This window comes from Rattus norvegicus, chromosome 3 (genome assembly GCF_021556685.1).
Source record: "Rattus norvegicus strain SHRSP/BbbUtx chromosome 3, alternate assembly SHRSP_T2T, whole genome shotgun sequence".
Taxonomy (NCBI): domain Eukaryota; kingdom Metazoa; phylum Chordata; class Mammalia; order Rodentia; family Muridae; genus Rattus; species Rattus norvegicus.
The window spans coordinates 22185331-22198903 of record NC_141536.1 but is presented as its reverse complement, the minus strand read 5'-3'; the positions used below and the strand labels follow the sequence as shown (position 1 = coordinate 22198903).

General features: G+C 40.5%; 1 protein-coding gene and 1 long non-coding RNA gene across 9 annotated transcripts in view; one reads left to right on the top strand and one right to left on the bottom strand.

Annotated features, from left to right (window-relative positions):
- The window catches only part of LOC134486089 (uncharacterized), a 91556-nt gene that overhangs the window by 1734 nt on the left and 76249 nt on the right, over window positions 1-13573 (bottom strand). The gene's annotated exons all lie outside the window — the stretch shown is intronic.
- Window positions 1-13573, top strand: part of Scai (suppressor of cancer cell invasion) — a 111964-nt gene that overhangs the window by 22757 nt on the left and 75634 nt on the right. Inside the window, 1 exon segment of one of the 8 annotated variants that reach the window (NM_001399634.1) lies at window positions 442-537. The gene's annotated coding sequence lies outside the window, so the exon portion shown is untranslated. 8 annotated transcript variants of the gene reach the window in all.

Below are 13573 nucleotides of genomic sequence, written 5' to 3'. Positions count from 1 at the left end.
ACTGCATGAGGAGCCCTGAAGCTGCTATCCTTGCACAATTGCTCTGCAGCAGGCTGGAGTGGAATGCTTGGTTATGCATATTTTTCAGTGTTTGTCTTCCTAGATTTGCCACAGTAGTTGCCCCAGAAGCAGCTGCCAGGGAATTCTTACAATGATGTCTAATTTGTGATTGGGACCCAGAAAGAAAGCTGGGGAAAATGGAGTATCCAACATCATTGTTTCTGCCACTTACTGGGGTTAGGCTACCATGGGAACAACCTGACTGTGTGGGCAAGGCAACTTTGCTAGATGACCCCCCCAAAGGCACTGAACGTGCTCTTTCTTGAAGGAGATTGGAATGACACATTCTATGTTTGTCACAGATGTTTGTAGAAGTAATGAATACATTTTATTTATTCATTTTATAATTTGAAAAGCTAATTTACTTATTTTTTCACCCAGATTTCTTAAGCAACTACTGTCTGACACTGGAGATGAAGAAATTTTAAAATGAAGTCTCTCTCCTCCTGCAGTTTTTGTTATATCTGGAGATAGATGGTAAATAAGTAAGTTTTTACTGTGTTAAGTAGTTAGGATTCTTCTCTGATAAGATGGTTTGATTGGAAGTTAAATGAAATTAGAAACAAGACATGCAGATCTTTAGGGGAAGAATATTCCAAACTGAGATTTCAGTTAAGTGCCAAGGCTGTATGTAGTATGTTGGTATGTTTGAGAAATGCAAGGAGACTGTGTGGCTGGAGTCAACTGGAATAGTAGGATGGTAGAATGAGGAATGGTAGGAGAGTCTTAGGCATAGGGCTGATGGTTAGGTCATGTGAGACCATAAAAATCCATGCAAAGAGGACTTTCTGAGAATGGAACTACCGGAGAAATTATGGAATCTGTCATGTTTTTAAGAGATCACTTTGTTGTGTTGGAAGTACACTGTACCTGAGCAATGTGAAAATGTGCAGTCCTTAAAGATGAACAAGATTATGAATAGAGCAAGTATTTGGCGGAAGGGGGGTGGTTGGGATTCAGTTTTCAATACAGTCAGTTGTCAGTGCCAGTTGATCATACTCACAGAGATATCAAGTAGAAAGTTGGAGAAAAGAAACAAGTAGGGCAAAAGACCTAATGTGCAGCTTAAAATCTTGGGGGTTGTTGTTATTATTTATACTTGTTATTTAAGCCATGAGCATAACCAGGACTTGTGTCATGTACCTATAATCCTAACCCTTGGAAGACCAAGACTGGACATTGCTAGTTTAAGGCCAGTCTGACTACACAGTGAGTTCAAAGCCAACCTGAAATACAGAGCAAGATCCTGTATCCAGTAAAAAGCCATGACTGCATATGAGAGGCAACTTTTTTATAATGAGTGATTGTCTTAGTTTGGGTTTTATTACTGTGAAGAGACCCCATGACCAAGGCAACTCTTATAAAAGAAAACATTTAATTGGGGCTGGCTTACTGTAAGTGGTTTTTTAAATAACTGTGTTATAGTTATCTATCCAGCTTTAAGGGCACAACAACTGAGCAGTATTACTCCATTTTAATTCTCTAAATTAATCTGGCTACCTCCCAGCCAAAATCCCTGAGATACTTAACTTTTATTATTGATCTGACTCTCCAGGTTCCAGGTGTTTTGCCTCATAATGTCTCCTGGACTCTTTCCCATGGTTAATCCCCCTGGCAAAGCCCTACTTCCTCTTTCTCCCCTAGAAGGAAGCCCAGCCCTATTCTCCCCTGCTCAGTCATTGGCTGATCAGCTAGCTTTACTGATCAGTTGGGAAATAATTGGGGAGCAATAAACATTGAGACAGGATAATCTCAGAATAAGGATTGCAACCAGATATGGGAACACAGAAATAAGCATTTGAATGATACAGTGCACAATAACTCTATGCCTACAGCTACATTTCAGAGGTTTAGTTCATTATTGTCATGGTGGGAAGCATGGCAGCATGAAGGCAGACATGGTGCTGGAGTAGCCAAGAATTGCTCACCTTGATCCACAGGCAGCAGAAGGAGACTGTCACACTGGCCAGGCTTGAGCATATCTGATCCTCAGAGCCCGCCTCCACAGTAGCACACTTTCTCCAACAAAGCTACAGGTCCTCATAGTGCCAATCCCTATGAGCCAAGGATTCAAATACAAGAGTCTATAGGGCCATACCTATTCAAACCACCACAGAAATGAAGAGATCTCAGAGATCTGAGGTCAAGAACATCCCAATGTCTGGAGGCTGTCACGGAGGGATATAAGAGATGCTTTAAGAAGAATATGATCATCTGAGACTATCCTTGATGTTGCTAAGGAACATCAGTGAGGACGTGCTTGGCTGGCATTGCTGTTATAGGGATCATTAATACTGACTAGTAGTGCTTCCTGTAATGAGGGGAACAAAGTCGGTTGGTTGGTGTGAATGAAAGACAAATCTTCTAAAGAGTTGTTTTGAGACAAAATGGAATGAGCCACCATGGACCTTATAAGAGTTAGTTACACTGTAAAGGACAGAAAGGCCAGCATCAGAGCTTTCGGCCATGGTGGAAAGTTGGGAAGAATGGCAGCTCATTTGTTATTGTTCACTACAAGGCGATTGGTACCATTGCAGGAGATCCTTGGATAACTGTGAACCATGTGAGGGTCGATGCATAAATAAGAAGTATGCTCAGCTCAATCAGTAAAATAGAAATAACGTAGCATACATAGCAACTGGAATGCTTGGCTATGTGTGGAAGAGCTTTACTGACTGAATGACATTTGCCCTTAACTACAGTATGGAGAGTTTATGAAAAGAAGAGGAAGTGAAACAGTGTTCTGGGAAGTTGAAGACTTTCTAGAATGGACTGGGGAATGAAGTAGAATTGCCCTGTGAGGTCATGGATGAAGAGTCCGGTCAGCCAGCACAATTGTATGTGTTGGCCTTCTTCAGCCATATTTAATTGCTCAGCTGCAAGACTAGGTAGACAGTTACATTTACCAAATAATAATAAAGTGCATTATTCACTGTGAAAGCTCTTTTCAGGAGGTTCGTGTTCTCTGAATGATATTTAGAATTTTAGCCTTTTAATTACATCTGGTTTGGAAGGCTGAATGCAGTAAATGACAGTCATTAAAAAAGAAAAAGAGCTGCATGGCATTATTCCAGACAAGGTTTTTGAATGAAAATTATAGGGTCTAATTCCAGCTAATGTAAGCAGAAAAAGAATTCTTTGGGGGTTGTGAAGGAATTCACAGCTGATGAAAAGTTTGAAGACTCAGGTCTAAGAGTCAGACAGGAAGCAGGGGAGTAAGGCCATCTGGAGTGGGTGCAGTGGCTTCTACCTCGGTTCCAACTGCTCGGGAAGCTGAGGCAGTAGCTTAAAACCCCTAAAAAAACCAGTTACATGACCCATAATCTAGCTTTCTTCTCTTATTAGTCATCCGAAATAAAGAGTCAGGTTTAGCTGAATGTGGTGGCACACCTCTGTAATCCAAGCCATGAGTTTGAGACCAGCCTAGGCTCCACAGTGAGACCTTCTGTCAGAGCGTAACACCCAGGTACAGGAATCACAGCTTCATGTTCTTTATCTTTAAAGCTTTGCTCTCTAACTGAAGAGTGGGTTGACATTTCTGTTTGAGAATTTATGTAATGGGTCTTCTCATTCAGTGAGACAGTAGAATCTTTACAATGATCGGATAGCCTCTGTGCTTCTGTGCTTGTCTGGCTTGTTTGGGGGCTGTTCAGTTTGACCAAAGGGTGAGTTGTAGTTTTAAGAACATTGGATTATAAGACCCGTCTGTGCCTTCCTTCATGTTTTTGAAGGCTACTGTGTTGTATGGCACCCACACTCTGGTCTCAGGCTTTCTAAGCAGATGAATGGTGATGCCAGAAGCAGTGTGTTTTTATTGGATCACTAGATCTCCAACAGCAATATTGATTCTTCTTCTTGAAATGGCCTGAACTCAAAGAACAGTAGTACCTGAATTAAATGTGCAGGCTGACCTAAGAATTAAAGACAGCCCATTTTGAGCATATCAAGAGCAGTTCTTTGCAGGAAATCCATCAGTATTCCTGCCTTCTCTCTATAATGGCATTGCCTCTTTTTGGCTGATTTGACCTCTAAGATCAAGATCAGCTTCCCTAGTGCTGGGATTAGGGGTGTATCATCATGCCCAGCTTACTCTTTTCTTTCCTCAGTAGAAATGAAAAATATTGCCTACTCTTACCATAATTAAATCTTTCTCATTCTCCCTCCCTGCCTATTTCTTTCCCTCTCCCCTCCCCTCTCTTTCTGTCAGTCTCTGGTCTCTCTCTCCTTACTTTCTCCCTCCCTTGACCCTTAAGTTCTCACTATATGGTCACTCGTTATGTAACCATTTATTAGTTGTCAGCCATTTATAAGTTGAGAACAACACCACTTTAGTGATTATTGTCTTGGTGACTTCTATTGCTGTGATAAACTCCATGACCAAGAAAACTTATAAAAGAAAGTAATAAATTAGGCTTAAAGTTCCAAATGATTCGAGTTCAGAGTTCATGATGACCAGTGAAGGCATGGCAGAACAGCTGAGAGATCACATAGCCTTAATTTAAAAAAAAAAAAAAGCCAGGAGGCAGAGAATGGTGGTTGCTGGGGCTGACACATGGCCTCTTTGTTTAATTACGTCTTCACCATCTTTCTGTTTTCAATGGTTTCCTTCACTGCCTAAGCTTGGTTGTCCTAGAACCTACTCTATAGACAAGCTGGCCTTGAACTCAAAGATCTGCATGCCTCTGTCACCTGAGTGCTGGGATTATAGGTCTGTACCACAACACATGCTGTTCCTTTAATTCTTTTTCATAAAATGGAAGCCCCAAGGTCACCACTCCATTATTTCATTTAACACCAGGCTTTCCTTTAATCTGTTTAGCTCCATGCCACTTCCTGGTACCCCTTTCTCCTCAGTTTTGTATTTTCACTTGCTCAGCCTGCCCATTCTCTTTATAGTTCTTCTTAAGAGTGAACACTAATTACAACATATCAGAGTCAATACCAGGCTGTTTTGAGATTTTTCTCTGCCAATGGAATGAATCCAAAACTCTTCAATTTAGTCTCAGGCAGACTTTTCGACAAGGATAAAAGTATCCACATTCTTTACAAAAATACCACAAGTATAGTCTCTAGGCCACACACTAAAAGTCTTCTCTAAAACTCTTGAGCAGCACTAAGGAGCAGCAGGTAAACAGGTTAACTTCTCTTCAGTTTGGTTCCCAGTGCCCACATGTAGCTCACAACTTCCCGTAACTCCAGTTCTAAATTATTTAATGCCTCTGCCGAGCTCTTGGCCCATATACATACACCATTCATGCATACACACTACACACAAATAATCCTCTTTTGTTATATATTTAGACAAAAGATACTTTATTGAAAGATAAATTTATATAGTTTTAAACAGTTTCATAAATAATAATTTAATGGTATAAAGAAAGAGATTTCCGGGAACTGTAAAAGAACCAGAATCTTGTTGCTGTTGGTGCAAATCTTTTAATATCAACAACAAACAAGTCAGGCAATAACAAAGAAAGTTTCTTGTGTCGAATCATAAGAGAAAACACCCAACATAGAGCTCACAGAGATGGAAACTGTTGTGTTGGAGGATAAGATAGAGATAGTGGGAAAGGGGTCAGCCAGCAGAGAACTGCTTTCAGTTTTGGTAGAAAAATCTTACCATGTGTGCCAAGTTAGTCTCAAACTCTCAGTCCTCCTGCCTCAGTCTCCTATGTACGGGATTACAGGCATGTGCATCACTTTGTCCAATAGACTACTGCTTTTCATTTCAGTATTTTGACTAATTCTGTTTTTTAATTGTGTATTTAAAGATAAATTGGAGGGGTTATACAGTGGCAGATGCCTGGATGGACATTTCTTCAGAAGGGATGTTGTAAAGTCCATTAAGTACATAAAAAGATACTCAGCATTGCTGTCAGAGAAAGACATATTCAATCACACGGTGTTTGTCCTTCATGTCTACTAGAATGGCTAGAACTACAAAGTTATTTACAGGTTCAGGTGAGGATGGGGGAAGAGGTGTATCACGGATTGTGGCATGTATGAGATGATGCATTCATTTTGGAAAACAGTCAGGTATTAGTTAAAGAGTTGTTAGATAACCCAGCATATCTAAGGAGTGTATATCCAAGAAAATTGAACACACATCTAGAAAAACTAATGGACTGTATTCATAACATTATTCATATTAGTCACAAAACTAAATTAATAGATTGATGGAAAACAGTATGTTTCTATTCATACTGTAAATGTGAAAAGTAAAAGAAGTGTAACTGCTTGCAGAAACTGCCTTTCTGTTTTGAGGAATTGTTTCTTAACTTTTTCCAACTTATTGCAGATAAAATCTGGCAATTTAGAAAAGCAAATGTGTCACATGTAGATCACAGTATTTTTGGCTTTTTTTTTTTCTGGTTAGTTCCAAACAGATGTAAGGTACCATGTACACAACACCCTTCTCTCAGTGTATGCAGTTGTCATGGAGTGATTCCCCACGACCTTCATGTCTTTATGCATGTGCCAATGCATGTGTTTGTGTGTGTGTGCATGCGGAGGTCAGAAATCAAGGTCTGGTGTTTTGCTCTCTAACTTTTTTTAGACGGGGTTTTTCTCACTAAAACTAGCCCTTGGAACTCACTGATTGGTCTAGACCGGCTCTCCAGTGAGCCCCTGGGAGTTTCCTGTCTTTGTTTCCCTAGCACTGTGTAGTTGTGTCACCGTGCCTGACTTTAGTAGGAGTTAGGAATTGAACTAGGCTCTTCATGGTATATGAAGCCATATCCTCAGCCCCCAAGGTTTTTATACTTTTTTCCATTTGTATATTTTTGTGTTTTCTGACCCATTCATTTCATAAATTGTCCGTGCATATCTCCTGAATACATTCTTCTTGATGACTGTAACTAGGACTCAGTTTTTCATCTTGAACAATCATATGGAGCATGCTGTAGTTTGTGTTTAATTTGAACACAGGGTCTAGCATGACTGTGGGGCTGGAAGTTTTATTCTTTCAGTCTTTTGCTACTGGGAGACATAGTAATCATTTACCCTGAAAATACAAGGGAATGAGAGTATGTTGTATGAGAATTAAGAAAATAAGCAGAACATTTTGAAGGAGAGAAGCCTGCAGCCTATAGAGTGCATAGCCATTTGACTTATTCCATAAAGGAACCAGACAAATGACTCATTGTAATGAACATTTGCAAGTAAAGCTGGGTAAAAGGATATATGTGTGACACACCACAGCTTCCACGGTGAGTTTTTGGTTTTTTTTTTTTTTTTAACTATTTTTGTTGTTTGGTTTTTGTTTTGTTTTCTTTGGGGGAGGTTGCAGGGGCAGAGGGCAGATATGAAGGGATTGGGGTGCATGATATAAAATTCATAAAGAATCAATACAACTTAAGAAAAGGAGCAGTGACTGCTCTTCCAGTAGGCCCAGGCTCAGGTTTCCAGCACCTACTTGGTGCTCACAGCTGTGTCTGGGTCCCAGGAGATCGATGCCTGTGAAAGTAACTTCTACTCTCCTCATGGATTTGTCTCCAAGGCTCACTGCCTCCATCTGCTAACCTAGGCCTATTCCTAGTCTAGGCCTAGAATGTTTTCAGCCTCTGACACTTCCTGCTGAATGAGCTCACCCTCTCTGGTTCTTTCATTTAACTCACCGGTTCTGGTTCAAACATGTCTCCAAGCTTACTAATTCAATCTGACTTCTCTCAGTTTCTCTGAATTGCTCAGCTTGACCTCATAATAACTTTAGCAATCTTTTTTAATCTTCTGGCTCATTCTCTGGCTTGTTCTGTCTTCAACCTGTCTCTTTAAAACTCTACCAATAAAACTACCTCCTCTCCTTTCTCTTTTTCTCTCTCTGCACTGCTCTCTTAAGTAGCTGCCCTTTTCTCTCTCTTCTGGGCATATCCTATTCTGTCAAATCCTTCTCTGATTTATCACTTTGTCTGCTACTCAATTAGACATCACTTTCAAACATAGGTGTTTCCTTCTGCAAACTAACTTTATCTTCATTGTTTGGAGTAAAGGTGTGTGCTAAGGGTGAGCCGTATCATAACATAATGTTGGGATTCACAGTATGATCAAATATCCTGCAACAGATGCCTCCTGACCGCCACAAGCACCCAGTGTGCATATGGTAAACAGGCATACATGCAAGCATAATACCCATACACATAATTTTTTTAAGGGAGTACTGATAGTATGCTATACCATACGTGTTAACCTTGAGAATGTGAACTAAGTTAGCCAGCACCAGAAAAATAAATTTGGCTTAACAAGATGATTTAGTGGGTGCCGAGTCTCAGTTGAATTAATGCTGAGATTTTGCATATTTATGTATGTTAGGTAAGTATATTTCTTTTTCCACATCTGTTGGTTGAAATGATGTAATTCTTCTGTACAGTATTTTATTTTTTTTTATTTTTTTATTTTTTTCGGAGCTGGGGACTGAACCCAGGGCCTTGCGCTTGCTAGGCAAGCGCTCTACCGCTGAGCTAAATCCCCAACCCCTGTACAGTATTTTAAAATGGCCTTCAGGCTTTTGTTGTTGTTGTTGTACCTAATATCTTTGTATACTTTTCCTTTATTTCTTTTTTTTCTGTGAGATTTTAAAAATTAAAGTTTTTTGAAGAAGAAATTTGTTGTTTTCCAAGTCTGTTACCATAGTGCATGCCTTTGATCTCAGATCTCAGGAGAGAGAAGCAGGTGGATCTCTGAGTTTGAAATCAGCCAGTATGCTCTACATAACTCATTCCAGGACAGCCAGGTCTGCACAGGGAAATACTGTCTCCAAAAAAAGAAAATTTGTTCTCCCTTTTCTTTCACTTATTCATTTTTTATTTTCTCTCTTTCAGTACTTTAAAAAAAATTAAGTATAATTACATAACTTCTTTCCCTTTTCTACCCCTTCCCATTTCTTCTCTCCAGCTTCCTCTTTAATCCATGACCTTTTTTCAGTAATTGTTATTGTTATACAGGCAAAAATGCATATACATAACCTGTGCAGTTTGTTTATTAGAGCTGCTTGTTGAAACAAGATTTCAGTGCTAACCACTTGGTAGTGGATAACCAATTAAGGAGCTCATCCGTGAAGATTAAGTCTCCCTCTTTCACATTCCTTAATTGCCTATACCTCTTGTCTAGAGGGTGGGCCTTGTGATATTTCCCCACTCCGTGTTAACATGTCTGTTGGTTTATTCTTCAGGTCTTATTAGGCAGCCATACTGTTGAGATGTCAGAGGTATAGCTTTTGTGTCATTTCAGAAGACAGCCTCACAGCAAGTGTCCTGGTCCTCTGGCTCTTTCAATCTTATAATGTATTGATCTCTATCCCCTCCTTAATTTAAGCCCTCCTATCCTCTGTTTTTCCAATTTCTTGTTAGTATCACTTGTATTCTGCTATTTCCCTCTCGAGCATTCCCCCCTTTAGACTCTTTTGTGTATGAGTGTTGTGCTTACATGTATATGTGCTTCATGAATGTCTGGTACCTGAGGATGTCAGAAAAGAGCATTGTTCCCCTGGAACTAGAGTTGTGAACAGCTTTGTAGTAGTCAGGGACTTGAAGTCTTATGGCTGTGACGAAATGAAGGAAAGATGGCACACAGACACACAGAAACAGTTGAGTTCAGGGGGACTGGGCTCTGCTGGTATCCCTCTCCCCAAGATCAGCATGTTCATTATAAAGGGTTGAACAGGAAGCTGCCATTATTGCATACGTTAGAATAAATAGGTGGTTTGTTACATATAGATAAACAAGGAGGTATGATTTAGTATGATTTAGCTAGTCTTCTTGACTAAGAAACAAGTTTAGCTAATCTTGGCAGGAAAGCTCTCGATAGGAAAACATAAACATCACAGGCAGGGGAGGAGAACATGAATGTTCTAGAGGTTAACTTTTGCACACTATCAATACCCACCTTTAGATTTCCAAGGAAGACTTTGCCATTTCTTTCTGAGCCTCACGGGAGGAGGAGGGTGAAGTCTGCCTTTTTCCTCAGGACCTCATACATGATCCCACATGTGTGGGTACAGGGAACCAAGAACCTATATTCTCTGCAAAAGGCGCTTACCTGCTAAAATGTCTCCACAATCCCAATTTTTAGAAAGTGTTTAATAGTGTGTCACGATATTCACTGTGTGTGTGCCTAGTACCTGCAGAGGCTAGAAGGAGTCAGATGCCCTGAAAACTGAAGGTTTCAGATGGCTGTGAGCCACCGTGTGAGTGCTGAGAATTGAACTCAGGACCTCTGGAAAAGCAGTCTGCTCTTAACCACTGAGCCATCTCTCCAGTCGTCTAGATTCACATTTTAAAATCTTTGTTTTTATTTGGACAGGTGTGTGTGTGTGTGTGTGTGTGTGTGTGTGTGTGTGTGTGTGTGTGTGTGTGTGTGTGTGTGTGTATGTGTGTGTGTGTGTGTGTGTGTGTGTTGGGAGTGCCTACAAAGACCTGAAGATGGACTCCCCTAGAGCTGGAGTTGAAGGCAGTTGTAACCCACCTAACATGGATGCTGAGAATTGCCTTTGAGGCCTCTGGAAGTAAAAACAATAGGGTCTCTTAATTTAGGTCTCTCCAGCCCCTGGTTTGGGTTTTTTGAGACAGGTCTCATGTAACCTACGCTCACTCTAAACTCATTATGCAGCTGAAGCTAAGCTTAAACTCTTGTTCCTTGCCTCTCCTATGAGCCCTCTGATTATGGGTGTGTGCTCACCATGCCTGGCTTAATTTAACTTTAATACATTCAGGAATAAGCCATAAATACACTTCTTTTAGCAAATACTTTATACATACTCTATGGTAATCTTATGCTTTTCTTGGTGCATGAAGATGCTTCACACTATGTTAAGCTGTTCTGGAGATCTGTCATTTGTCCGTATAATAAGAACACCATCTGCACCAAGCACAGCTTTTTGTTCCTTTCATACTCTCCATAGCAAATGAGTCAGCACAACTCCCAGAGGCACATATAATTGACTTTGGGGGGTTTTTTGTATGTAATATTTTTCAACTTGTGTTCTATTTTGTAAGCAAACTGAGACAATTTTATAACTAACAGTTTTATTTTTATTTATTTATTTTTTTTTATTAACTTGAGTATTTCTTATATACATTTCAAGTGTTATTCCCTTTCCCAGTTTCCGGGCAAACATCCCCCTCCCCCCTCCCCTTCCTTATGGGTGTCCCCATCCCAACCCTCCCCCCATTGCCGCCCTCCCCCCATAGTCTAGTTCACTGGGGGTTCAGTCTTGGCAGGACCCAGGGCTTCCCCTTCCACTGGTGCTCTTACTAGGATATTCATTGCTACCTATGGGGTCAGAGTCCAGGGTCAGTCCATGTATAGTATTTAGGTAGTGGCTTAGTCCCTGGAAGCTCTGGTTGCTTGACATTGTTGTACTTTTGGAGTCTCGAGCCCCTTCAAGCTCTTCCAGTTCTTTCTCTGATTCCTTCAACGGGGGACCTATTCTCAGTTCAGTGGTTTACTGCTGGCATTCGCCTCTGTATTTGCTGTATTCTGGCTGTGTCTCTCAGGAGCGATCTACATCCGGCTCCTGTCGGTCTGCACTTCTTTGCTTCATCCATCTTGTCCAATTGGGTGGCTGTATATGTATGGGCCACCTGTGGGGCAGGCTCTGAATGGGTGTTCCTTCGGTCTCTGTTTTAATCTTTGCCTCTCCCTTCCCAGCCAAGGGTATTCTTTTTCCTCATTTAAAGAAGGAGTGAAGCATTCGCATTTTGATCATCCGTCTTGAGTTTCGTTTGTTCTAGGGATCTAGGGTAATTCAAGCATTTGGGCTAATAGCCACTTATCAATGAGTGCATACCATGTATGTCTTTCTGTGATTGGGTTAGCTCACTCAGGATGATATTTTCCAGTTCCAACCATTTGCCTACGAATTTCATAAACTCGTTGTTTTTGATAGCTGAGTAATATTTCATTGTGTAGATGTACCACATTTTCTGTATCCATTCCTCTGTTGAAGGGCATCTGGGTTCTTTCCATTTTCTGGCTATTATAAATAAGGCTGCGATGAGCATAGTGGAGCACGTGTCTCTTTTATATGTTGAGGCATCTTTTGGGTATATGCCCAAGAGAGGTATAGCTGGATCCTCAGGCAGTTCAATGTCCAATTTTCTGAGGAACCTCCAGACTGATTTCCAGAATGGTTTTACCAGTCTGCAATCCCACCAACAATGGAGGAGTGTTCCTCTTTCTCCACATCCTCGCCAGCATCTGCTGTCACCTGAGTTTTTGATCTTAGCCATTCTCACTGGTGTGAGGTGAAATCTCAGGGTTGTTTTGATTTGCATTTCCCTTATGACTAAAGATGTTGAACATTTCTTTAGGTGTTTCTCAGCCATTCGGCATTCCTCAGCTGTGAATTCTTTGTTTAGCTCTGAACCCCATTTTTTAATAGGGTTATTTGTTTCCCTGCGGTCTAACTTCTTGAGTTCTTTGTATATTTTGGATATAAGGCCTCTATCTGTTGTAGGATTGGTAAAGATCTTTTCCCAATCTGTTGGTTGCCGTTTTGTCCTAACCACAGTGTCCTTTGCCTTACAGAAGCTTTGCAGTTTTATGAGATCCCATTTGTCGATTCTTGATCTTAGAGCATAAGCCATTGGTGTTTTGTTCAGGAAATTTTTTCCAGTGCCCATGTGTTCCAGATGCTTCCCTAGTTTTTCTTCTATTAGTTTGAGTGTGTCTGGTTTGATGTGGAGGTCCTTGATCCACTTGGACTTAAGCTTTGTACAGGGTGATAAGCATGGATCGATCTGCATTCTTCTACATGTTGCCCTCCAGTTGAACCAGCACCATTTGCTGAAAATGCTATCTTTTTTCCATTGGATGGTTTTGGCTCCTTTGTCAAAAATCAAGTGACCATAGGTGTGTGGGTTCATTTCTGGGTCTTCAATTCTGTTCCATTGGTCTATCTGTCTGTCTCTGTACCAATACCATGCAGTTTTTATCACTATTGCTCTGTAATACTGCTTGAGTTCAGGGATAGTGATTCCCCCTGAAGTCCTTTTATTGTTGAGGATAGCTTTAGCTATCCTGGGTTTTTTGTTATTCCAGATGAATTTGCAAATTGTTCTGTCTAACTCTTTGAAGAATTGGATTGGTATTTTGATGGGGATTGCATTGAATCTGTAGATTGCTTTTGGTAAAATGGCCATTTTTACTATATTAATCCTGCCAATCCATGAGCATGGGAGATCTTTCCATCTTCTGAGGTCTTCTTCAATTTCTTTCCTCAGTGTCTTGAAGTTCTTATTGTACAGATCTTTTACTTGCTTGGTTAAAGTCACACCGAGGTACTTTATATTATTTGGGTCTATTATGAAGGGTGTCGTTTCCCTAATTTCTTTCTCGGCTTGTTTCTCTTTTGTATAGAGGAAGGCAACTGATTTATTTGAGTTAATTTTATACCCAGCCACTTTGCTGAAGTTGTTTATCAGCTTTAGTAGTTCTCTGGTGGAACTTTTGGGATCACTTAAATATACTATCATGTCATCTGCAAATAGTGATATTTTGACCTCTTCTTTTCTGATCT